The 26,044-nt window shown below is 41.2% G+C and overlaps 1 pseudogene; it reads left to right on the top strand.

The window, feature by feature from the left end:
* The window catches only part of LOC110325697, a 102,476-nt pseudogene extending 76,665 nt beyond the window's left edge, over positions 1–25,811 (top strand).
* Positions 25,812–26,044: the final 233 nt, after the last annotated feature.

The following is a 26,044-nucleotide window of genomic DNA, read 5'->3' as shown; positions in this document are numbered from 1 at the left end:
TGGTCATCCTTCTTGGTTTTCTTCTGTTTTGCATAATGTAAATAGATGACATTCTTAATAGTTAAATTGTAAGTTAAATCCTCTTCCAACAGATCAAAAAGGATCCCACACTAAGTTTGGTGTTTCTCACAGGGTAAAATTCCTTGAACATTCATTCACTAGTTGAAAAACTGCATAACCACAACAGGTTTTACTACAATTCAAACATATTGGGGAGGGGATTGGGGGGGGGGGCTGACGGTTCTAAGGGCACTTGTTATTTATCCAGGCAAAGGGAAGCTTCCTGGTCTTGCGCAGGGAAGGACCCCAGTTGGCTGTATTGGCACCACAGGCATTTCATAGCCCGTACTTCTCACCATGATTTTGCTGACACCGGTCTTTCTGAGACCCCTTTGCTCACTTTCATGTTGGAGTCACAGGATCAGAATTAAGAGAAAGGACTTTGGCTGTCAGCTGGTTGGAATGCTCTGATTCTATCCGTAGCACCTGCTGAGAACGTGGTCCTGACCCCCAACGTCCTCACTTGGCGGAGCAGTGGCTGTGGCCCCACCCCCATCAAAGGGCAGGTTGCTACCTAGGGGAAAGTCAGCAAGTGTTCACACTGGAGCCCACTTAGGAGACAGAAGCTTAGATGTTTTTATTGAATTGTTACTTACGAACCCATTGGGTTGACAAACAGGCCTGTAGCACCTCCCTGTCTCCATAAATATTTTGAAGAGAATTTTGGGGAAGAATCTACTCAGACAAGAGAGTATTTGTGTTTCATCAACTTTTGAGAAGATGTGGCTATAAACACATCAGGAAAACAAGTGGATATGTCACATGTACAAATTACTGGCAAGCACTGTGGAAGCAGACACTTCCTGATGCTCATCCTTCTCAAGTCCGGGAGATAAGTATGGGATGAATACCACAACCTGCTGGTGTTGTCTGAGTGTCTTTGTACAACACTTGTCTGTGACAGGAGAGACAGAAGATATGTGCAGACAGACCGTGTTGTTCTGGGTCTTCACAACTTTTTTGGTAATCTACGAACCTCATAGTGTCATCTGGAAGGCTCATCACATGTCAGCACTGTCCCCCATTTCACAGGATGGGAAAATGGAGGTGTCCCTGAGTTGGGGATGGGGTGAAGCAGCTGGAGTGTCTCATGAGATGTGAGCTCAAGCTTGTAGCCTATTGATAACTAATTGACTCCATTTCTGCTCACCTTGTCTGCTTCTCACCATACACAAAGCATGTGAGTTCTGGAGAGTGTATACATACAAGCACAATCTAAGATACACAAAATGGCTACAAGCCTCGGGGCACAGACAGACGCTATGGAGGCTTAAGGAGTTCACTGCATGGAGAGTGGAGCACTGTTCCAGGAAATTGTGGTCTGATTTGCGTGGGGAGCCCACCAGGCTTCAACCCTACACAAAATCCTTCAGCCAACTAAGGGATACTGAGAGTGGGAGAAGTCATCTCCCCCAGAGAAGAGCATGCCAAGTGGTTATCCAGTACCCCATAGCCAGCTCTGAAGGTATCTGCACAAGGAACAGTATGTAGACTGCACAGGTTGCATTTAGGAATGTATATGTGTATATGGATGTACACATATGCGTGTAACAATAATTCACGAAAGAGGCCATGGACTTGAACGAGATCAAGATATACTTATAATCTCAAAAATAATATCAAAAAACAAAAACAAACAAAAAACCAAGCAGCTGCCAGATTCTGCAGGAGATGGGAGTTCCAAACCTAAAGGATGGCTATAAAACAGGTGTGGAAGAAAAATGAAAAGTTGAGTTTGTTTGTTTTCCAGGTAGGATCTAACTATGTAGCTTTGGTTGGATCTCACTTTGTAGAGTGAGCTGGCCTCAGACTTATAAAGATCTGCCTCCTCCTGAGTGCTGGAATTAAAGGCGTGGCTCTACCACACCTGGAGAAAAGTTTCATTTTGGTTTCCTTACTCCAGGTTTGGCCAGTGGTGTGAGGGTAGGGACTCACAAGTTGTTACTGAGTTACAGAGACGGCTGACCAACCCGAATGCAGCCTATGCTTGGGTGAGCTATGAGAAAGAGCCTTATACCCCGAGTAAAGAGATGCCTGACCTACCACAATCCTGAACATCCAAGCATGACAGGAACCGTGGCAGAATGTGGCTGGAAACTACTGCAACTGTGTTCAGGGGAAGCCTAGAAGATGTGGAATGAGGGATGGAGAGGGGACACGAAGAATTACAGCTTCCGCAGCATTTTGGTGAAACATCAATCCAACTAAGAACTACCATGTGATCAGTAATTCCACTTAGCCACAAACTGAAGAGAACCGAGAAACTTGGCAAGTAGATCAGTTGGTAGACTGTTTGCCTACCATGGTCCATGCTGTGTTTGATTTCTAGAACTGTGTAAGCCAGGCTGGGTGTTAAGGAAGGAATATCAGACATTTAAGGCCACCCTCAGCAACATTTCAAGATGGATATGTGAGATCTTATCGAAAACCAAAGACAAACTTTAAAACAAGAATTAACAGCAGCAGTGGTGTCTTAGTTAGGGTTTCATTGCTGTGAATAGACACCAGGACCAAGGCAACACTTAGAAGGAAAACATTTATAAGCGGCCCATTTAATTGGGGCTGGCTTATAGTTTCAGAGGTTTAGTCCAGCAGGAAGCAGGGCATCATGAAGGCAGACATGGTGCTGGAAAAGGAGCTGAGAGTTCTACGTGTTGATCCAAAGGCAGCCAGGAGGGGACTGTTTTCTGCTCTGGATGAAGCTTGAGCACTAGACCTCAAAACCTGCCTACACAGTTACATACTTCCTCCAACAAGGCCACACCTATTCCTACAAGGCCACACTTTCTAATAGTACCACTTCCCATGGGACCAAGCATATTCAAGCCACCACCACCACCAGCAGCTACAAAACCCCAAGTCTCCTCCAAAACTTTTATTCACATCAGCATTATTCGTAACACCTCAAAGCTCAATCAACAGCAAGATGTACCAGCTGGTGAGATGGTAAACATGTACAGAACCAACTTGTCCATGTTCACTTTGGAATGTAAACAAAATTCAGACAAACCCTGCAGTGTAGATGGACTTTGTAAAAATGAGGGAAAGAAAGCAGGCAGAATTCCCAGACTGCACAGTTTCACTGATAGAACTTTGATGGACAAAAGGCCATCACGGGCCATCACCAAGCAGAGAAGCAGCTGGGGGTGAACACCTATGGACAGGCTTTCCTTCAGAGGCAATGACATGGAGGTCAATGTACTAAAAAGCCACTGGGTTACATACTTTATAACTCTACAATGGTGAATTTAGTGTTATAGACATTTTGCCACCATTAATTAAAAAAAGATGATCCGCAATCCTTCCTAGCCTTTTTTGAAATTTTAACAAGAGGGATATGGGTATGTTTGTTTAAGTATCAGCTGGAATGTGAGTCCTTCAGCTCCTAGAGAGAGAGAAATGTTTAATAAGAAAATTAGAACACTTAGGTATGTAGGATTAGTAAGACTTTCCTGAGCAGGGGTCAGCTCAAAGCACAGAAGACAGCCCCAAGAGCTGACAAGACAACCACACAGAAGCAAAAGTATCCACACAAGGGAAACTATTAGCAAGTTGAACAGGCAGCCCACAGAATGGGAGGAATTCTTCGTCAGCTGTACCCCAGACAGGTAACACTCAGAATATATAAAGGACTCTAGGCTTGGTGAGATGGTTCAGTTTGTAATCCTGACTGCCAAACCTGATTTTCTAAGTTTAATCTTTGGGACTCACATTGGGGAAAGACAGAATCAAGTACTTCAGGTTGTCTTCTGACTTCCACAGCCTCACAGAGTGATGCATGCCTTGACACACAGCACACAGGCACAAAAGAAGTAAATGAATTAATGAGTGAATAAATGCAATATTTTTAAAAAAAAGAATGGTAAAAACAGAACATTAAACATAAACAAAACCAAAAAAAAAATAAATAAAAGCAACCCTGATAATGAGACAAAGGGTGACTGAAACCAACAGACAGTTCTTAAAAGAAAAAGCACAAATGTCCAATAAATATTTTTAAGATGGCTCAACATTTTTAGCCATCAAGAAAATGGAAATTCAAAGCACTTTGAAATTCCATTTCACCCAGATCAGAATGGCTCCCTCAGAAGAACCAAATGACAGGAAATGCTGGTAAGGATGTGGGGAAGCACTTACATCCACTGCTGGTGAGAGTGGAAACTGATGCAGGCATCATGAAAAGGAGTATGAAAGTTTCTCAACAAATTAAGAACAGTGCTACCATATGACCCAGATGTGCCATCCTGGACCTGTATCCTACCAGAATATCCATACGTATGGTTGCTCTATTCATTATATTCACTATAGCAAAGAAATGGAACCCACTTAGATGTCTATCAACAGATACACGGCTAATACAAATGTGGTACATATCACATCGGAATTCCATTCAATCGCAAAGACGCAGGGAGTTATGAAATTGACTGGAAAGTAAATGGATCTGGAAATTCTCCTATTAAGAGAGGTGAGTCAGCTCAGAGAGACATGTTCTCTCCCACACTCAGATCCAGCCTTTAATATTTATATATATGTGGGTGAGTGTGGATATGGTGGTGACAGAACATTTGTCACACAAGTCACATGACACCAGCGAGGTGTCTACTGGAGGTAGGCAGAAGGGTACAGGGTGGCAGACAGACAGAGGATAAAGGGGGAAGTAGATGAGAACAAATCAAACCCATTTCTTATACATTACTTAAAAGATGAATGAGGAAGAGGAAGGCTGGAAGGCTGGGGGTGGTGGCCCATACCTGTGACCTCAGAGTCTGGGAGGGTGACATTGGAAGATCTCAATATTGAGGCCAGCCTGAGGTACTGAGTGAGACCCTGTCCACAGATGAAAACAAAGACACAACACCACCAAGACGGGGATGGAAAGGTGGCTCAGCGGATCCAGGTTCCATTTCACAGCATCCACTAGACCACTCCCAACTCCAGTCCCAGGGGACTCAGTGCCTTCTTCCACTCTCACTGGCTGCTAGGCATTCACATGATGCATAGACACCTGTGTGGGCAAAGCACCCTTGAACACAAATCAATTTAAAAAGTAGAAAAGCAGAAATTCAACATCTCAAGACTAATCCCCTTACAGCCTCGTTGATTATTTTAAAAAAATTTAAACTTTCATTTATTTATATATGGTGTGTGTGTGTGTGTGTGTGTGTGTGTGTGTGTGTACTATGAAATGCTCATGTGGAGGTGAGAGCACAATGTGTGGGAGTTGGCTCTCTCCTTCCACTAAATGGGTCCTATAGGTTGGTCTCAGTTAATCAGCCTGGCAGCAAGCACCAGGCTCTCATCTGCTAAGCCATCTCACTCTCACTCTCTCTCTCTCTTATTTATTTAGTGCCAAATATAAATATATATTTCAAACTAAGGTGAGTACGATCTTTGTATCGTATTTCTATTCTTATTTAGTCTATCAAACTATATAGCTAACCCTCACCTGAATATATATATGTGTATACATATACATATATACATATGTACATGTACATACATATGTACCTATCTGTTTATTTAGCTTTCAATTTAAATGAGAATAATTTCTGGATTAGGAAAGTTGACTGATAAAAATGACCTTTTCTCTTTGTTTGTTGTGATCATAATGAACAGTAGTATTTATGAACACTGTAGGGTGACTTCTATTATATTAATCAACTTGCCTAACAAGCAGAGAAGACAGGGGCCAGGGGGCTATGGTGTAATGACACTTGTTCTGGAAGAAATATGGTGTTTGTTTTCTTTTCTGTGCTTGCTTGGGTTGTTGTTTCCAATTCCTAATCTAGTATTTTAAAACCTGTGAAACTTAGAAATAGCAATGTCCAGAATCCTGCACAGTTGTCACAGAACTCTTTGGGTGGGGTTGACCAGCACTCCAGTTCCAATTTGCTTAACTCCAGATCTGGATCTTCAGCCTTGAGTTAATCTTGCCATAAGTAAGATGGCTTTGTTTTCTAAAAATTCAATCTCAAAGCAATTTCCTCTGGATTCTAACTGAGGACTGAGTCCCAAATCTGTCCTTCAAAATACCAAGCTTGTAAGAAGGGCATTGTCTGTGCTTCCTCTCATAAACATGTTCCAGATACAGGAAATTATCCACCCACTACCAAAATGCCCAGGCGTGGGGCATCTGTTGTGTTCAGGGGACAGACCGGAAGAATTGCTCAGTGCCTCTGAGTTGGAAGCAGTTGTGAATTAAGATGCCCTGAAGCCTACACAGAGGGGCTTAGTGGTGTTTGTTTTTTCCACTTACTCTCTTTTTATTGAGTTCTTGGGAACTATCAATGTTGATTCCCAATTGTCAGTAATACTCTCTTTAAGACACTTTTACTTGTAAAACACAGAAACCAACTTAAGCCAGAAGGAACATTCTCTTGTAGAAATACTGTGTGGCCTTGCAGAAAGAGGCACGTCTGAAACATTAGGTGAAAAATGGTACCTGGGACAAGACTTTGAATTTAAAGCAAATGGCCAAAAGTCAGATGTTCTTTACTAACTCTCAGCTCTTGGATGACTAACCTCACAGTAAGTATCCTTATCTGTAGAGTGGGCATACCAGTGGTGTCTTCACAAACAGTTCTGAGCACTGAGTTTTAAGCAGATAAGGCACCTGCTCGTTAACAAGTGCTCAAACATGGCAGCTGGATTCTCCTTATCATCATAACGAACAACTGAATATTGATTTTTCAACTTTGCAGTCTTCATGTGTTAGTATGACCACCCATACCTTCAGATAATTTGTTCCAGTCCAGCCTCCTCCAGGGATGCATTCATTTGAGAGTCTCTAGGCTCTAAGTCCAGATTTGGAGAAAAGATACCAATTGGCTTAGTGGAGTAGACTGCAGTCCCAGGTGCAGCAAATGGAAGCCAATAGTGGGTCTGTGAAGTAATCATGGTGGCTAGGAAGGCAGCTGTGTGGATGAAGAGGGTGGGAAAGGAGAAGACACTGGCTAGACAAACTGAGACCTGTGCTTCTGAATGGCCTACTGCCTTGATAACGTTCAAATAAAAAAATAGAAACAATGTCTTTATCTTGAATACCCCAAGAAGCTACCTATAACTTTCCATTTTTCTTCAAATCTACCAGTCATGGTTGAAACATTTTATGATGGTGACTTCCAAAATTGCCATGGAGATGATGGAGGAGATTATTTCCTCTCGCACTTCCTTTTCCATGGTGAAATGTTTTAACAAAATTTGCCATGCTGCCAACAACAATACTTTTTTCTACATTAGTGTCAAAATCTTTTTTTTTGTATAGATTCAACTTTAGTAAACACCATGCTTGTTGAATAAGATGTCCTACTCCATCTAAGCTGGGAATCCCCAAGCCATGTGGAAGGAAGTTTTCAAAGGACATATGCTTTCTAATCTCACATCAGATTTATTTGTTTATAAAGGAATAGAAAGACCAGCTCACAGTAGCTTACATAGTAAGAGGAACCTATATGCTTATTGAGCAGAGATTTTCAATGACAGGCAGGCTTCAGGTATAGACTGATATAGAGTTGCCACCATGTCCCCAGGAGCCAGTTTAGCATCCCTCTTCTTTCTTCCTATGGAGTTAGTTTCATTTAAAGATTGCCATCCTTTCTGGATTTTGTAATTCACACCTATAATCCCAGCCCTTGAGAAACTGAGGCAGGAGGACTGCTTATGGTGTGAGCCAGTCTTGTCTTCTATAACAAGCATGGACTACAGAATGAGACCCTGGGTCAAATACACACATGCACACTCATGCATGTATATACACACGCACAGGGCTGGTATCTTTCATAATCAGAAAAGCTGGTGTCAAGAATGGAGGCAGAATATTTATATTGTCAGAGAGAGAGAGGAGAGTTTTGCTTTTGGTGGAGTCCACAGAAACAAGAGGATACTTTCTTCTTATGATTCCTTCAAGAAGCCAGTCACTACGAGAAAGATACCATAGTTAACAGTCAGTTGAAGACTACTCAAGGATTCAAGGATTTTCTGAGAATTCAATCCTAGTCAAAGATTATGATTGAGAACTTTGAGATACTGCCAAAATGAGATGGACTCGGTGTTCAGAGATGAAGGTTGACGGGTGTTCTCACAAAAGTGCTTATTTTTATTTATTTAGTATTTAGTTTAGATTTATTTATATTATTTTATGTGTATGAATGCTTTTGCCTATATGTATTACATGTACAATGTGTGAGCCTGGTACCCTAAATGTTCAGAAGAGGACATCAGGTCCCCTTGAGTTGGGACTAGGAATGGTTGTAGTTATATGTGTGCTGGGAACTGAGCCCTCTGCAGAGCGAGAGCCCTTAACCGTTGAGCAAGCCTTCTAGGTTCATTTCATGTATTAATTTTTATTTTTGAAACAAGGCTTCACTATGTAGCCATGGCTGGCCTGGAACTGTCTGTGTAGACTAGACTGGCCTCTAATGCAGTGAGATCGGTCTGTTTCTGGGTCCCATTTGCTGGGATCCTTTTCATTTTAATTTCATGGAATCACTATGTTTCCCTTTTCCCCCCTTTTATTTTGGTGCAGGGAACTTTATTTGGGAGCACAAGGAAGTGTCTTTGTGCCTGCTAGGCAAGCTGCTCTTCTATTGAGCCTTGGACTCCTCTCAGCCTTGAGTTTCCACTCTGTAGCCCAGGCTGGCCTTGAACTTGGGACTCATCTGCAAAAACTGGACTCCCAGGCCTGTGCCACCAGCCTAGTTTGCTTTCCTTTATTGTAAGTCATGGTTCCTTTCTGTTCTTGGCTAAACCACATTGCAGTGGATTCTTCCTGCCCATTTGTTGTGAGCATGGGTAGATATCTGATGATTTACCATCCTTAACCTCAGTTCCAAACTGCCTTTAAATTGGGAAGGTAATCTCTACTCTGCTACGGAAGACACACTTCTGAGAAATGAAATGAGTTTGGGTCCATCAGTGAAGTGCCTCTGTATCCAATGAAATACTATGCAGATTGACATCCTCACTTGAAGGGATGGATCATGATGAGACATCTTGATTTCAGTTTTAAGATACTTCTGGCATGACTACTAAGTTCTCTTCCCATGACAGAGCTGACAATTATTTTTGCATTGGGAAGACATAGTGTTATATAATCTCATTGTTTGTCAACACTAGATATATTGTAATTTGAATTATTGATATTGTATGTAGAAGAATGTCTGAGAAAAATTATTTAAAAAGAATGCTGAGCAGGCAAATGGTAGGGAAGCAGAATATCTGCTTGGATACCATTTGGAACTGGCAGTTTAAATGGTGTGCTTTGTAGACTTCATTGGGTCCCTTGAAACTAAGAAAGCAAATGTGAACATCACAAGTCTGAGTTTGATTATCAGAGTGTGCGAACATCGTGTGCCAAGTTGATTGTCCCCTTCCTGCTACTTTTGTTAGTGACCCAAATACTTCCTGTACCCCACTTCTTCATTTATTGCCCCTCCACTTCCTTAAAAAGGCATTTGAGGTCTTCCCAGTGTCAAATATTTGAAGATATACAGAAGAACTCTCCCATGGCCCCTTGCTGGGCTTATGCATTGATATAATTAAGCAATTGCTTGCCATTAATTTAGCACATCAACAAGGAGCCTCATAGCACCTCCTTCCAATGGTCTTAAAAGCTTTATCTCACTTTTCTCAAATGAAAGACACAAAGAAAAACAAAAACAAGTTAAAGAATGAAAATAAGCCAATCTTTTTACCATGCTAGTTTTTATAGATACAATTTAATATAAATTCCTTATTTAGGCCCAAATATCTCATTTTAATTTTACAGTTCTTTCTTTATCTGCTGATTACATTGAGACCTAAAAATGCATGTAACTTTTAAAAATTAATTGATTAATTATTTTTTACACTCCATATTTTATTCCCAGTGCCCATCCTGCCTCTAACTGTTCCACATTCCATACCTCCTCCCCTGTCTCCATGTGGATGCCCCTACGCCCCACCCCACCTCACCTCTAAAATCCCTGGGGCCTCCAGTCTCTTGAGGGTTAGGTGCATCATCTCTGAATGAACTCAAACCTGGCATCCCTCTGCTCTATGTGTGTTGGGGGCCTCATATCAGCCGGTGTATGCTGCCTGTTTGGTGGTCCAGTGTTTGAGTGTTCTTGGGGGTCCAGAATAATTAAGACTGCTGGTCCTCCTACAGGATTGTCCTTCTCCTCAGCGTCTTTCTCTTTCAGCCTTCCCTAATTCAACAACAGGGGTCAGCTGCTTCTGTTCATGGGTTGGGTGCAAATATCTGCATCTGATTCTTTCAGCTGCTTGTTGGGTCTTTCAGAGGGCAGTCATGATAGGTCCCTTTCTGTGAGTGCTCCATAGCATCAGTAGTAGTGTCAGGCCTTGGGACCTCCCCTTGAGCTGGATTCTACGTTGGGCCTGTTGCTGGACCTTCTTTTCCTCAGGCTCCTCTCCATTTCCATCCCTGTAATTCTTTCAGACAGGAACAGTTATTGTTCAGAGTTGTGACTGTGGGGTGCCCCCCTCTCCCTCATTTGATGGCCTGTCTTCCTGCTGGAATTGGGGCTCTATAAGTCCTGAGAGTCTCTCACCTCCCAGGTCTCTGGTGTGTTCTGGGGCCCCCCAACCTCCTATCTCTGGAGGTTGCCTGTTTCCATTCTTTCTGCTGGCCCTCAGGGCTGTAGTCCATTTCCCTCACCCAGTACCAGATCAGGTTCCCCTCCTACTACCCCACCCTCTTGCCTATCCACTTTCCCTCCCTTCCTCCCCACTTGTGATTGCTTTCTTCTCCCTCCCAAGTGGGACTGGGGCATCCTCACTTGGGCACTTCAGCTTGTTGACCTTTTTGAGTCCTATGGACTCTATCTTGGGTATTCTGTACTTTTTTTTTTCTGGCTAATATCCACTTATTAGTGAGTACATATCATGAATGTCCTCTTGGGTCTGAATTACCTCACTCAGGATGATATTTTCTAGTTCTATCCATTTACCTGCGAATCTCACGATGTCCTTGTTTCATTGTGTGAATGAACCACATTTTCTGTATCCATTTTTTCTGTTGTGGGACATCAAGGTTGTTTCCAGCTTCTGGCTATCACAAATAAGGCTGCTATGAACATAGTGGAACACATGCCCCTGTGTCATGGTGGGGCATCTTTTGGGTATATTCCCAAGAGTGGTATTGCTGGGTCTTCAGGTAGATCTATTTCCAATTGTCTGAGGAACCTCCAGGTTGATTTCCAGAGTGGTTGTACCAGTTTGCAGTCCCACCAGTTGTTCCTCTTTCTCTACATCCTCTCTAACATGTCTTGTCACCTAAAGTCTTGATCTTAGCCATTCTGATTGGTGTAAAGTGGAATCTCAGAGATGTTTTGATTTGCATTTCTCTGATTACTAATGACTTTGAACATTTCTTCTTCTTCTTTTTTTTTTTTTCGGCTTTTCGAGACAGGGTTTCTCTGCGTACCCCTGGCTGTCCTGGAGCTCACTTTGTAGACCAGGCTGGCCTCGAACTCAGAAATCCGCCTGCCTCTGCCTGGCTTGAACATTTCTTTAGGTGCTTCTCAGCCATTCCAGATTCCTCAGTTGTGAATTCTCGGTTTAGTTCTATACCTTTTTTTTTTTTTTTTTTTTTTTTTTTTTTTTTTGATTGGGTTGTTTTTTGGTGGTTAGCCTCTTGAGTTCTTTATATATTTTGGATATTAGCCATCTATTGGATGTGGGGTTAGTGAAGATTTTTTTCCAATCTGTAGGTTGCCGATTTGTCTTATCAACTATATCCTTTGCCTTACAGAAGCTTTCCAGTTTCATGAGGTCCCATTTATCAATTGTTGATCTTAGAGCATGAGCCATTGAAGTTGTGTTTAGGAAATTCCCTCGTGTGCCAATGAGTTCCTGACTCTTTCTCACTTTCTCTTCTATTAGATTCAGTGTATCTGGTTTTATGTTGAGGTCCTTGATCCACTTGGACTTGAGCTTTGTGCAAGGTGACANATATGGGTTTATTTTCATTTTTCTACATACAGACAGCCAGTTAGACCAGCACCATTTATTGAAGATGCTTTCTTTCTTCCATTGTATACTTTGGGCTTCTTTGTCAAAGATCAAGTGTCCGTAAGTGTGTGGTTTTTATTTCTGGGTCTTCAATTCTATTCCACTGATCAATGTATCTGTCTCTGTCACAATACCATACAGTTTTTGTTTTTGTTTTTGTTTTTTACACACTCTTGCTCTGTAGTAAAGCTTGAGGCCTGAATGGTGATTCCCCCAGCTGTTCTTTTATTGTTAAGAATTGGTTTTTGCTATTCTGGGTTTCTTGCCTTTCTAGAGAATTGCTCTTTCTATGGCTTTGAAGAATTGTGTTGGGATTTTGATGGGGATTGCATTGAATCCTTGTGGGTGTTGAAGATTGAGTCTGGGTTCTTTGGATGAACAACAAATGCTCTATCCCCTGGGCCATCTCTTTAGATCCCACTTACTGTTTATCAACTCACATGAATATATAGAGTCAGTTAATAATTTCATGTGTTTTCCTTCGCTTTTCCTTTCTATTTTGTCCAAAGTGGTAACTGTACCCATGTAATAAAGAAAGGAAATATTCATTTCTTTAAAAAGGCATTTCAATGCATGAAAGGGCACAGTCACACTATCCTGCTCTACTCTATATTAAGTTTTAAAAATAATTTATTTTCATTTTATGTACATTGGTGTTTTGCCTGCATGTGTGTCTGTGCAAGGGTGTCAGATCCTCTGGAACACGAGTTTCAGACAGTTGTGAGCTGCCATGTGGGTGGTGGGAATTATACCTGGGTCCTCTGGAAGCATAGCCAGTGGTCTTAACTGCTGAGCCATCTCTCCAGCTCCCACTTTATAATATTTTGGAGTCTTACAGGTAGAATTCAGAGGCATGCTAATTCTGACACATGTGCACATGTAATTCTAGAAGAATGTGAATGTAACCTAGCACAAAATATTTTCAAATTCACCCAAAATAGTATACAACAACAACAACAACAGCAACAACAATAATAATAATGAAAACCTTCAAGTACATAGCTCCCACACTTGAACTTTGTAGACAACAGAGCTGTGCTATAATGTCAACAGCCTGACGACAGAGCTGTGCTATGATGTCAACAGCCTGGATATGGCTTCTTGTTTCTTATTTCCAGGATCTCAGTTTTATGTGGAAATAACAAATTATCTTCTCTCAGCACACCAACTGCTGACTGCCCACTCTGAGCAGCTGTGTGCCAATGTTCAAGGTCTGGGTCTCAGAAGAATGTCCCCTTCCTTTACTGCTCCTGGCCCCTGGAGAGCCCTCTCCTGAGCCCAGGAAAGCACGTAAATGGACATTTTTATGTTTGCATCCAGCCCTTTTCTTGTTTTGTTCAGCTGTGTTGTTTATCTTCAATCTGCCGCGTTGACACTGAACTTCTCATTTGCTTTCTCAAATGGCCTTTCAAAGGCTTGTTTACAAATAAAGTGACTCTTGAATTGGGGTGGCTATAGATCCAGTAATAATTTCTAAATCTGTCTTAAATCTTTGTCTTCTTAAATAAAAAAAAAATAAAATAAAAAGCAAAAAAAACAAAACCGGTAACGGTCACAACTACTCCAAAGCTCTTCGGAAGTTTTTTTTCTGATGCTGCGATCTCTGTGCAAATTCAAGAGTCCAAGTCTTGGGAGAAGATGGTTGGCATGAACTGAAATGCAAGAGCAGTCTACTTCTGCCTACTGTGTATTTTGTGACGGTGTTGGAGATGGAAGCAGAGGTTTCACATAGACTAGGCAAGTGTTATATTGATGAGCTCTATACCCAGCCCAACGATATATAAATGATTGAGTAATAAAAAAATTATCTTTCGTTCATACGTACACTATTCTACTCCAATACCTCTTCCCATACATCACTTTCTGTATACTCATTCTCTTTAGGGCTGTTGCCCAAACTTCCTGGACAGATGTAAACAAATAACTAATTTTCTAAGGTAGGATGTTTAAAGGTCAAAGTAATGATTTTTTCCAAGGCTAGCTTGGTGAGTCAATGACTTTCCATGTGTAAGGGTTACCGATAGGTGTGTGGTTAAATCCATATAACCATCTGATTAAAAAGTCTCACCTCAGCATGTGTGATAACTTCCACAGAGCTTCATAGATGGGATCTGTTTTAGTTAACCTTCCACACTCTATATACTTTAGCACTTTTACATACTGCAAGACAGTGTGAGCAGTTGGGGTAAATTATACAGAACTGGCAAGGAGGTGCAGAAGAGAGGGTCAAATGACCCTCTGAAAATTCCCTCTTCTATGACAGAACATCATAAGGCCCAATACTGAGGGTCTCCTGTGACTAGCCACAGCTACATTATTTAAGATGGAAATGTATATTATACTCAGAAGACAACATTTGACCATAGGGGCTCAGCCTCCACTCAAAGGTGGTTAATTTCTTCAGCTCAGGGATCTTCTCATAATTTTTGTTGTTCTGATCTCTCAAACTAGCTAGGCTTGCATCCAGTGTACTTAGTAAGTGGTCGAATGGAATAGCTGGGTGTCTTAGATGTTGATTTTTTTTCTATTGGGATTTGTGGATTGCTGATTATCTTTTTTGTTATTTCTTGGTTTGGAGCATAGTTGGAGTCCTTAGTATTGTCCAGTCATCAAGCCATGTATTTACATTTATAATCCGTGCATAGAACACAAGAGAAAGCTGGTATAAATAGTAAGGCTGCACAGAACTCACCTGTAATACCCTTCTCCTTTCTGCCAATGGAGGAAGACTGACAGTTTCCATGTTCCACAGAGCCTCTACACTCTAGATTAGATTTGCTTCCCTACCAGGTCTCATCTTTAGGGATAAGCAATTTTTCTCTCTGCAAAATCACCTGGTAGACAGAGCAGAAAGTCTAATTAAAATGTTCTTGGAAGATTATATTCTCCTTCTCAGTGTGAGCTCAAAGCCTGCTGTATATTAGTCATTCATAATTTAGAGTGAATGAAGGAGCTTGGTGTGGTGGTCTATGCTCATAATAACCTCAGCACTGGGGAGACTGAGGCAGGAGGATCATATGTGTGGGGCCATCCATGGAGCATGGGATGTCTGTCAGGGACCATACAATTCAAAACTGTCTTGACTGTCCTTTCTTGGATTGTCATTAATTGCTAATAGCTCCTTAGCTGGGGAAAGAACCCATGGGTCCCTCTCTCCTCCAAGCAACAATGTTGACTGACTTGATCTTGATGCAGTCAACCATGGCTGTTATGAGTCATGAGTGCATTAGACTTATATCCAGAAGACACAATTATGTTCCCATCTTCCTCTCATCTCTGGATTTTTACAATCTTTCTGCTCTGTCTTCTGCAATGGTCCCTGAGCCTTGGAAGGGGTGGTGGTGGCATAGGTGTCCCGTTTGTGGCTCAGCACTTCATAGATGTATTCTCTGCACTTTGGCCAGTTATGAGTTTCTTCATTAAAGAAGCTTTCTCCACAATGAAGCTTCCCTGATGAGGTCTAGGAGATTCCTAATCTGTGGGTATAGAGATACAGACTAGAGGACAGTTTGATACTATGTCCATCTTGTAGACTAGTAGTATGCTCACTGTGACCTCTTCAAGCATAGGTTCTTGGGCCAGATTTGTAGTGCTAGCTATGCATTTCCTCCCTTGGAAGTGGCCTTAAATCTAACCAGAAAGCAGTTGGTTATCCCCATAATGTCTGTGTCACTATTGCACTTCTGGGGATATCGTGCCATGCCCATCATTACTGTAGTTCACAGAGTTCACAGAGGGTACAATTGTTGATCCCCGCTCCTTACTAGCAGCCTGCATGGCACCTTCCAGTACCATGAAAGGTAGCCAGCAGGGAGGATGCATCCTGGTCACTATCAACTTCATTTCTCCATGTACTGTGACCAACATATGTGCTATCTTTAGCGATAGGGTCTCATCATCAAGAAAGAGCAATGACAATAACTTGTATGGTTTGGGGGTCTCTGGGATACTGCTGACCAAGAACATGGGGGAAGGGTAACCAATATATCTGACCCTGTGCTTTTTATTTTGCAACTCTTTTGGGAAGAACACTACCCCCTGTGTAGGATAACTCCTTTTATATGAACACACACACACACACACACACACACACACACACACACACATGCACGCACACTCAGACAGAGAGAGAGAGAGAGAGAGAGACAGACAGACAGACAGACAGACAGACAGACTACTTATGTAGCTTATTGAACAACAGGTTTCCTCAAACTTCTTTTGTGTTACTAATCCCTCCATACATCTCTCCTCAGGCACACTCTCCCATTCCTCTTCTCATCTAACCCCTGCCATTATTCTCCTTCCCCTTCATGTCACCTGTGTTTTACCCACTCTCTTCCCACAGCACCTCAGTTTTACCTGTATATATGTGTCCTTTTGTCCTCTGAGATCCGTATTCTACTGTGTATCTCAGGGCCTTGTGGAGGAAATGAAGGAATGAATGCCTTCCAAAAACATTCTCCAAATTCTTTGCTAAAAAGTTGATCACCATTTTACCAAGAATTTTGGCCATCTTCCTAGATGATGACTCCTCAATAGTGACAGAAAGAATGAAGTTTTCAGCTAGTGCAGCCTGGAGAATAAATGAGATATTTTAGCAGCAACTGGCTCCTTCTGCTACAGTTGAGTGAGAGAGAAGAATCCTGGTTTGTAGAGTAACTCTAGAGCTCTTCAGTTCCTCTATAAATCCTTTGAGCTCTCTCATCTGTGAAATTATGTGCCAAAGCTGAGATTGACATGTGAAGATGTTGGGATTCTGATCTTACTACACCATTACTGGCACCTCTAGTCCATGGGAAAGTACAAACATTCTGACCTTCTTCACTATAGTGGGGAAATGGAGGCCTAGAGAGAGCTCATGAATCTAGTCAATTGCAAGAGACAAAATTTAAAAATCAAAATTAATACAAAAGATCATGATGAACACAAATGTTTCAAAAAAGATAAAAATCAATAATGATGGTCTGCCAAGCCATATTAGAGGCCAAGGTAGAAAGAAAATAGGATTAAATGAGACCATGCTTATAAAGTACTTGGCATGCAGCCATGTACATAATAAATATACAATAAACATACATCAGTATTATGAAATAATTCCCAAGGTTCCTTCTAGTTATAAAATTGCTTGGCTACCAATTGTCCCTTCAACTTAGAGTCTTTTAAAAACATGGAAACGACTCATTAAATTTCAGGCAAAATTTCTGTAGAATTGGCCCAATACCTACTATGCTTCTGAACAATACTGAATTAGTCCTACAAATAAATTGAGAAATTATGTTTTAAATTATTTTATATGTGCATAGGTCCTAATAAATATACTGAAGTATTAATATAATTTGAGAAAAAGGTTAAACCAAATATGGCCAGAAGAAGAGTCAAACCAACTATAAATGTCAACTGTTTACTCTAATCAGCACAGTTCCCATCCCCCTTCTCAAGTATACATATATCATGGATATATTATACATTGAATGTCTGTCACGCTCCATGGAGCCAACTAAATGTTGGACATACAAAGATAAATGGATATAATCGAATTCTGCCTTTAGAATCTCTGATGGGAGTTAAAATATGCCAGAAAACACAGAGGGTCTGTATCATATGTCAAGGCTATTTCTCAGGAACAGTCCATCTTAGAGCACAAGGATTTATAATGAGAAACATTTCCATAAGAATTATTGTAAAAAAATCTAGATACATACTTAGAGGCTTACCATTCAACACTTTTCATCCATTAACACTGACCCAAAATGCATTCAAAAACACTTAAAAAGCATTAGGTAAATACTGAGGGAATCATAAAGGCCATGTGCAATCATTTGTACCTCCAGAGATTGACCCTTGGCTTATGAAGAGTTACAGGGACCTTGTAAGATGTTGTGCAAAATGCCACACAAAGAATTTTCTTTAGGGAAAGGACTGGTGTGTGGGAGGAGAAGCAGGGAGCACTGTGAGAATTCTCCAGAACCACTGATTTTAACTTCACAATTGCACTACTGCATGTATTTATTGAGTAACTGAGCTAGAGATTGGGGACAAGAAGTAGTAAGGTACTGAAAGTCCATGGGGTCTATTCTTTATATCCTCTTTTTGGTTTATTTGTTTTTGTTTATGTTTGTTTGTTTGTTTTTTAGACAGTGTCTCACTCTAGGCCAGTTTGCTCTGAAATTCATTCTGTTACATATACTCTACTCAAGCTTGTGGCATGCTCCTGCCCAATCTTCCCATATGCTGAGATTGTAGACATGAGCCATGATGTCTGGTGTTATATATACCTTTTAAAAAATGAAGTATTGCCATTGTTGTCATTGTCATCATCGTTGTCATTATCATTATCACCATCATCATCATCATAATCATCATCATTATCTATGTGCTCTAGTTTTATTCCTGGGACTGCGATAAAATACCTTGACAAAAAGCAGCAAAGTTGGTGGTTGAGGTGTTGAAGAAATGGTTCAGTGACTAATACACTTGACATACTTCCAGAGGACTGAAACTTGGTTCCTAGAACCCACATGGAATAGCTCATGACTGCACATGTCATCTGGTGATATAGTCCAGAAGATGTTTGATCTCATGAAACTGAAATTATGGATGGTTGTGGGTCTTCATGTGGGTACTGGGTACGAAACTGGAAGAACATCCAGTGCCCTTAATTGCTTAGCTATCCCTCCAGCCCACCTAACTTTTGTTTAAAATGTTGGGTCTCTCATGCTTCTGCTATGCTGTGTGCTCCCAAGGTATTGGGATTGTAGACTCATACACTGTATTTGGATTTTGTATGTGGTTCTGGGGATTGCACTCAGGTCATAAGGCTTGTGCATTAGGCACTTTTACCCACTGAGTCATCTTGCCAGCCCATTACAGCCTTCTTAAAAACAATAAAGAAGGAATAAGCCAGTCTCTTCAAGCTACTACTGTAGGATTCTGTCTATATGACTTTGAAAAGCTAAGACTCTGGAGAGAGTAATAAGATCAATGGAATCCAGGGAGAGGGTTTGTAGGTTAGTGCATCTACTCTGTATTGAGCAGTAGTGTTGAATACATGTCCTTCAACATTTTTCTAGACACATAGAATATATAACAACAATATTTGCTAACTCAAGCCATCAACACTGAGAAATAATGAGGTATCAGTGTGGGAGTACCAGCTAACAGATGAACCCTCTAGGTGGAAGATATTCACAACTATTGAAGCTATGTATGGGATAGGGTAGGAGGTGTATGGCAATCGTGGTACCTTTTGATGAGTCTTGCCAGTAACTTAAAATTCCTCTAAAAAAAAATGTTTTAAAAGGAGGCAGGAGAATAGAGCTCTACATTTTTTTATCTGTAGCGATAGAATGGTGTTGGAAATGTTCCAATGTTGGTGCAGATGTTCTTGGAAGGAAGTTGATATGTGGGACAGTATCTCCTTGATTTCTGAAGAGCTAAGACTGTCCTGGCACGTGTTCCACAGCACACAGGCACCAGAAGAATGTTTTTGTTGTTGTTGTTGTTTTTTTTTTTTTTAAGGAAGGGAATCACATTCTCTCTGTCATTACACTGTCACCAAAGCTGATGTGATAGAGGCATATGGAGTCCTACCTACTCATTTTGTTGTTTGTGCCCAACCTGAGTTATAAGAACTGAGGTTAGTACCCTAAGTTTTGTGTTTTCAGATCTTTCATGAGTGGACTCATATCTTGAAGTCTAATTGGTTTTATATTTTATTGAAAATAGATTCTTCTCTCATACAGTGCTTCCTGTCCACAGTTTTTCCTCCCTCTACTCTTCCCAAGTCCCCCCACTCCCCACATCCCTCTCCCTACTCTGTTTTTCTTCAAAAAAGAACAGGCTTCCAAGAGACAACAACCAAACATGACAAAACAAAATACAATAAGACCAGGTAAAAGCTCTCATAATGAGACTGGACAAGGCAGCTCATCAGGAGGAAAAGAATCCTAAGAGCAGGTAAAAGACTCAGAAACACAGTTAGAAGTCCTAGCACCAAACTAAGGCCGGGTGTGGTGGTGTATACAAGCACCCAGGAGGCAGAGGCAGTCAGGTCTCTGTGAGTTTGAGACCAGTCTGGTTTTCAGAATGAGTTCCAGGAGAGCCAGGACACAGAGAAACCTGTCCCAAAACCAAAACCAAAACCAAAACCGAAACCGAAACCGAAACCAAAACCAAAACCAAAACCAAAACCAAAACCAAAACCAAAACTGAACTGAATCCAACCCAACAGAAACCAAACCAAACAAAACCCAGGAAACTGTTTGTCAGCTATGAGATACTCAGAGGACCTGGTGCAGACATGGTCATGCTTCATGCTTGCCACCTCAATGTCTGTGAGCCATATGTTCTGTAAGTAGTCAATTCAGTGGGCCATGTTTTCTTGGAGTCCTTCATTCCCTCTGACCCCTACATTTTTTTCTGCCCCTTATTATGAGGGATTCCCTGAGCTCTGAGTGTCTAGATGGAGACCTGAATTTAAACTCACTCTCTTTGCCTAGTTGAACAAGTGTCCTGTAGTAGGATGGAGCATTCTTTGGATATATGTGCAAGAGTGGTATACCTGGGTCTTAAGGTAGATCAATTTCCAACTTTCTGAAGAATTACCATATTGATTTCCATAGTGGCTGTTCAAGTTTGCACTCCTACCAGCAATGGAGGAGTGTTTCCCTTGTTCACCAGCATGAGCTGTCACTTGTGTTACTGATCTTAGTTATTCTGATAGCAATAAGATGGAATCTCAAAGTCATTTTGAAAATGTTGAGCATTTCTTTAGGTTTTCCTCAGCCATTTGAGATTACTCTATTGAGAATTCTCTGTTTAGGTCTGTACCCCATTTAAAAACTGGGTTATTTGCTCTTTTGGGGTCTATTTTTTTTTTTTTTACATATTTTTTTTATATTAGTACTCTATCAGATGTGGAGTTGGTAAAAACTCCTATTCCATTCTGTAGGCTGATGTTTTGCCAATTGACAGTGTCCTTAGCCTTGCAGAACCTTTATGAGGCTCCATTTATTAATTATTGATCTTATTGCCTGCACTATTGGTGTTTTGTTTAGAAAGTTGCTTCCTGTGATATTGTGTTCAATGCTGTCCCTCACTTTCTTTTCCATCAGGTTCATTATGTCTGTTTTTTTTTTTTTTTGTTTGTTTGTTTTTTCGAGACAGGGTTTCTCTGTTTATCCCTGGCTGTCCTGGTACTCACTCTGTAGACCAGGCTGGCCTCGAACTCAGAAATCCACCTGCCTCTGCCTCCCAAGTGCTGGGATTAAAGGCGTGCGCCACCTCGCCCAGCTCATTATGTCTGGTTTTATGTTGAAGTCTTTTATCCATTTGTACCAAGTCTGGCTTGGCCATGTAAGGGACAGTATGAAATAGTTTCTTGCCCCTGGAACAGAACAATTGGGATCTGGGCCTCCCCGAGTGTTGATGGTTGCTGTGGGCATAAGGCTTGTTTGTATAATAGTGTATATATATTTATATTCCATCTTCAAGGAATGTTCTCTCTGCCAAGGTTAATGACTCTATGATAATCAGAGACAGCCTGAATCTGGGAGACAAGGGTATGTCTTTGCCTCAGAAAAATGGTAGAATGCTGTGACCTTCAGTACAGCCCTTAAGGCTGTAGGAAAGAATTCTGAAAACATGAGTTAGAAAATATATGACTTCTTAACTGTGCAAAATATAAGGATGCAATATGAATTGTATAAGGAGATTCACAGTTCTAAAGGAAGAGAGGCAGCTGCACTATGAACCATCTTGTCAGAAAGATACTAAGAAAGAGACAAAGACATTTAGGGAGTGGCAATCACAAGGCAAGATCCTAGCCTACTAAGTATGTTTGTTTGTTTTTTGTTTATTCTTACAAAGGCAGGTGGATTCCTGAGCTCAGCCTGGAACAGAGCTAATGTAGGCCCAGGCATGGTGGGAATGGTTATCTCAGGGAGGGATCCCAACCCAGCAATCTTATTGTCTGTGCATGTGCTTGCTGTCTCTTTCTAAAGGGAACTTGGAATAGTGACTGAATTCATATGTAAAATAAAAAAATTGGGTGTTTGATCTGCAAGAGATAAGCTATCTAAAGAGTTTTTAGAATATCAACAGAAAGCTGTCTTGATCAGAACACAGAAGGAGAGTAGTCTGCACAGCTGCCCTGGGCAGAACATATCAACTTGTACCCACAGTCTGACTCTGAGTCCTTTGTTTCACTGCACCTAGACAACCCTTATCTCAGGACCTCGCTCCAAGCTAAGGCTCTGGTGCTTGGCACACTTGGACTTGAGTTTTGTAAATATGGGTGTGTCTGCATTCTTCTACAGGCACTTATCCAGTTTGACTAGCACCATTTGTTTAAAAATGCTGTCTTTTTTCTGATGTGTATTTCTGGCTTTATAAAAAATTAGTGTGTAGATTTATGTCTGCGTCTCAGTTCCATTCCATTGACCAACATGTCTGTTTTGATGCCAATACCATGTGATTTCTTTTACATTTAATTAAATTATATTAATTTATTTATTTTTATTACTGTAGGCCTATAGTACAACTTGAAATCAGATGCTGTTGCCTCTTGCAGTTGTATTATTGTTCAGGATTGTTTTAGCTATCCTGTGTTGTTTGTTTTTCCATTGAAAGTTGAGAATTGTCCTTTCAAGGTTTGTAAAGAATTGTGCTAGAATTTTGAAGGGGATTGCATTAAATCTATAAATTGCTTCTGGTAGACTAGACATTTTTACTAGGTTAATCCTACCAATTCATGAGCATAGGAAAGCTTTCTATCTTCCGTCTTCTTTGATTTCTCTCTTCAAAAACTTGAAGTATTTGTCACCAAAGCCTTTCACTTGCTTTGGTAGAGTAGCCTAAGATATTTTATATTATTTGAGGCTATTGTGAAAAGTATTGCTTCCATGATTTATTTCTCAGTTCATTTGTCATTTGTATATAGGAGGGCTACTAACTTTTTTGAGTTAATCTTGTATCCAGCCACTTTGCTGAATGTGTTTATAAGCTGTAGGAGTGGTGGAATGTTTAGGGTCATTTTTGTATACTCTTGTGTCATCTGCAAATAGTAGTACTTTGACTTTTTCCTTCCTCATTTGCATTCATTTGATCTTCAGCTGTCTTATTGATCCAGCTAGAACTTCAAGTACCATAATGAATTAATATCGAAAGCAGACGACTCTGTCTTGTTCCTGATTTTAGTGGAATTGCTTTGAGTTTCTCTGCATTTGATTTGATATTGACTTTAGGCTTACTATAAATTACTTTTATTATGTTTAAGTGTATCCCCTGTATCTCTAATCTCTCCAAGACTTTTATCATGAAGGGATATTGGATTTTGTCAAAGAATTTTTATGCATCTATTGTGATGATCATATGTTTGTTTCTTTTCTAGTTTGTTTATGTGGTGGGTTACATTTATTGATTTTTATAAGTTAAACAATCCTTGAATCTCTAGAATGAAGCCTACTTGATCACGGTAGAAGATCTTTTTAATGTGTTCTTGAAGTCAGTTTGTGAGTATTTAGCATTTATGTTCATAAGGGAAATTGATCTGTAATTCTCTTTCATTTTTGGGTTTTTATGTAGTTTGGGATCCAGAGTGGCTATGATCTTGTAAAATGAGTTGGACAATTTTCCTTGAAAAATTTGAGGAGTACTGGCACTAACTCTTCTTTGAAAGTCTGGTAGGAATCTGTGCTAAAACCATCTGGCCCTGGGTTTTTTTTTGGGGGGGGGGAGATTTTTTTCATTTATTCATTTATTTATTTACTTTACATCTGATCAAAGCTTCTCCTCTCTTCTCCTCTCCCAGTTCTTCCCTCTTTCCTCCCCTCATACTTCCCTCCCTTTCTTCTCAGGGAAGGGGAGTCCTGGTTAAGAAAATTTTAATGACTATTTCTATTTCACTAGTGGTTATAGGTCTATTTAAATTGTTTATTAGATCTTGATTTAACTTTGGCAAGTGGTACCTATTGAGAAAATTATTGATTTCTTATAGATTTTTCAATTTAGTGGAGTACAGATTTTTATAGTATGTCCTTATGTATGTCTGGTTTTCCTTGGCGTCTTCTGTTGCGTCTTCCTTTTCACTTCTGATTTTGCTAATTTGGATACTTTCCCTCTGTCTTCCAGTTGGTTTGGCTAAAGGTTTGTCTATCTTCTTGATTTTCTCAAAGAAGCAAGTCTTCATTTCATTGATTCTTTGTATTATTCCCTTTTTTTCTATTTTATTGATTGCAGTCCTCAGTTCGATCATCCCTTGCTGTATACTCTTGCTGGCATTACTTGGTTGTATACCTTTTGTTCTGCAGCTTTAAGCTGTGCTGGTAAGTTGTCAGTGTGAGGTCTCTCAAAATTTTAAATACAGGTTATAATATAACCTTCCCTCTTAACACTACTTCCATGTGTATTCATTTTCATTCAATTATAGAAAGTCTTTAATTTCTTTTTTAAATTTCTGCCTTGATCCTTTTTTTTTATTCAGTAGAGAATTGTTCAGTTATCATGAGTTTGTAAGCATTCTGTCATTTCTGTTGTTGTTGATATCCAGTTTTAATATCAGGTGGTCAGATGGAACTCAGAGTTATTTCAATTTTCTTCTATCTATTGAGACTTGCTTTGTGACCAAGCATGTGGTCAGTTTTGGAGAAAGTTTCATGAGGTGCTGAGAACAAGGTATATTCTTGTGTGTTTGGTGAAATGTTCTGTAAATATCTGTTAGGTCCATTTGGTTTTTAACAACTGTTAGCTCCTGTAGAGAGGTGAGCTGTGATAGGCAGCCTAGTCCCCTGTTGAGCTCAGGCTTAGAACCCTGTTGACCCCCCGCAGGTGACTATCACTTGCAAGGAACAAAAGATGTTCAGCCATGCCCCTGGCTCAGGTCACAGCCACAGCCTCCCACAACCCCCCACCCCCGCAGAGAGGTGTGTAGCCATCAGTCACATAGGCAATGCCCCAAGCTCCTGGTATTCTGTCTGGACTCCACCCCACAGTTACCTGGCAACAGCCAGGTAGTCCTGGCTCACTGTAAAAGGGGTTGTTTCCCCCCTCCTCCCTCTCTTACTCTTGGCTTCTCTCTTGCCCTCTTGCTCCCCCTCTCCGCATTCCCCTCCCCCCTCTCTCCACGTGGCCAATGGCTGGCTTTTACTTCTCTACTCTTTCCCACTCTGCCTTTTTCTGCCTCTACTACCTCTTAGATCCCCTTCTGTAACCTCAGGCCCGCCCTGAGAAAAGTGGGTATGGTTTCACGCATCACAACTCTCTGCCCTAACAATAAGTGCTTTAAAACCATGGACTGCCTCTTCTCATGGGGTCCACAGTGCTTCAGCAATGGAGCAGGTCTTCCTCTAAAGAGCCGAGTCTAACTTCCCGCAGAAGGCCTCTCTGTGTTCTCAGCCACGGTCTCCACCAAGTCAAGCCACCGGCTTGAGCAAGCCAAGGACTTGAGCAAGAGGTCCAGCTGGTCTTCCTGCCCCGTTTCCCTTTGCCAGAGCCAGCCCCACGAGGCCACCACTCAGTTCTCAGCGGTGTCTGCGATGCCTAGGAGTGGGAACCTGCCGTCCCTAGCCTCCATGCGGGCCGGGGACCCCAGAGCTGGCTCTCCCGCAGCATCCAGCGGTGTCTGTGGTGCCCTAGAGTCTGCAGGTCCTCAGGGACCTCAGACTGCGCCTCCCCACAGCCCGATGTCCCCCACCGCCGCCTGGTGTGGGGTGTGCACAGTCAAACTTCTGCGTCTGACTCCATGAACACCCTAGCCCCGTGGTGGGCCGGACTCAGGACACCATTTTAAACCACACTATCTCGGGCCCAAAGCAATGGAGGCAGTTGACCATGAACTGAAACTCCCAAACTCCAGGAGCCAAAATAACTTTTCCCTCCTTTGAAATCCCTTGGAACTATTTATCACAGCAGTGGAAAGACTATCCCAGCACACCTCACAGAAGCTGCTCCTCAGCACATGCGCAGTTTAGGAGACCCA

Source organism: Mus pahari, chromosome 8, assembly GCF_900095145.1.
Source record: "Mus pahari chromosome 8, PAHARI_EIJ_v1.1, whole genome shotgun sequence".
In the NCBI taxonomy this organism is placed as follows: Eukaryota; Metazoa; Chordata; class Mammalia; order Rodentia; family Muridae; genus Mus; species Mus pahari.
Note: the sequence above shows the minus strand (reverse complement) of the source record. Positions and strands in the feature narration are given on the sequence as shown.